This window comes from Cryptomeria japonica, chromosome 4 (genome assembly GCF_030272615.1).
Source record: "Cryptomeria japonica chromosome 4, Sugi_1.0, whole genome shotgun sequence".
Classification (NCBI taxonomy): domain Eukaryota; kingdom Viridiplantae; phylum Streptophyta; class Pinopsida; order Cupressales; family Cupressaceae; genus Cryptomeria; species Cryptomeria japonica.
Genome location: NC_081408.1, coordinates 85,368,517 through 85,370,045, shown reverse-complemented (window position 1 = coordinate 85,370,045; position 1,529 = coordinate 85,368,517). Strand labels below are relative to the sequence as shown.

At 35.5% G+C, this 1,529-nt stretch overlaps 2 non-coding genes across 2 annotated transcripts; one reads left to right on the top strand and one right to left on the bottom strand.

Moving 5' to 3' along the window:
• The first annotated feature begins 481 nt into the window (after positions 1–481).
• On the top strand, positions 482–553 carry TRNAG-UCC (transfer RNA glycine (anticodon UCC)). The gene has a single exon. It is a non-coding gene; the product is annotated as a tRNA-Gly (tRNA).
• An 86-nt stretch (positions 554–639) lies between these two features.
• Positions 640–712, bottom strand: TRNAE-CUC (transfer RNA glutamic acid (anticodon CUC)). The gene has a single exon. It is a non-coding gene; the product is annotated as a tRNA-Glu (tRNA).
• Between the last annotated feature and the right edge of the window lie 817 nt (positions 713–1,529).

The window sequence follows — 1,529 nt, the reverse complement described above, 5'->3', positions numbered from 1 at the left end:
TCAATATAGCAGCAAAGGTTTACTTCCATGTTAACGGAAACCTCAGCTGATACCAATTTTCTATCAGAGCCAGGTTTCGATCCTGGGACCTGTGGGTTGTGGGCCCACCACGCTTCCGCTGCGCCATTCTGATTTGTTGACAAAATAAAAATTGATTTAATTTGGAAATCCAAGGAATTGGTCCTTAAACTAAAGAACTTATCATGTCTGAACGCAGCAAGGTCTAAATGAAGAGAGAGCCGTTGCAGTGACGATCTGTTTAGTGAAAATAGCAATAAAATAATCATCTTGTCTGAAACCAGGTTCGGACTGGGGAGCTTTAATGTGTGAGACTAACGTAATGACCAACTACACCAACCAGACGATTTCAAAATTTCAATATGCAATATATTAACTAGACACTCTTTTGAAAGAATCTTTATAACATGAATAAAACTCAACAAAGATTTACTAGTGTGTTCTCCACAACAAAAGAACAAAAGCGTTTGTAGTCCAACGGTTAGGATAATTGCCTTCCAAGCAATAGACCCGGGTTCGACTCCCGGCAGACGCAATGATGTTTTGACGAAAGTCGTAACTTTAGAATGAATCTCATTTCCTCACACTCAGATTGAGCTGCAAAAGATTTTCGAATTCGCATTCCGTTGCCGGGACTTGAACCCGGGTCTCTCGGGTGAGAGCCGAGTATCCTAACCAACTAGACTACAACGGATTTCTTGCTTTTTTCTATTCTTTTTACAATATTTATTTTATAATTTGTCCCCCACATGAAAATTGTTTTTGTAAGAAAGAGTTCTAAGGATTCTACTTTCTTATATAAAGGAAAGGAAAGGGTCTTTTATAGTGCACAATGTCAACAATATGTATATATGAGTCTATAGATGGTTAGATCTTCACTACAAACAAGGCGTACATACCTTATTCTCTTGTGGGATTTGAACTTGTGATCTCTCTTCAAAAATATAAATACTCCATCACTAGGCCAACTTAAGTTGCAAATAATAATTTTGTGGATTCATAGATAATAACTCTAGTTTACAAGAGTATATATGATCTCAATATCAATGGTATTAATGACTTTGGCTTGAGCAACTATCATTTTGTGGATCCATACATAATAACTCTAGTCTACAAGATACCCACTATTTTGCAAATGTCTTCCAAGGGATCTTGACCAAATATATAAGGTTTGAGCCCTTGACCTAGACTACCATTAGTTCAAGTTAGGAGTTCAACATGGCTTACTATTGTTTGGAAATGTGTCTCATCCTTTTGTCCCGGTCTTAAGAAATATAATCTTTTGGCTATAGAACATAAAAATGAAATTTTTAGGACTCTAGCAATTGATTTTGACCTAAAAAAAACATCAAAATTAACTTTAATTGAAGAAAGTGGGTTATGGTGACATAGATCTCTTTGAGTTATTCTATTTTAAAATAGCAAAAAAAAAAGACTTAATTAGTTTCCTAGATCAACACCGCAAGGGAAGAAAACACATACTATGCACCTTTTAGTATCTTATGATTTAT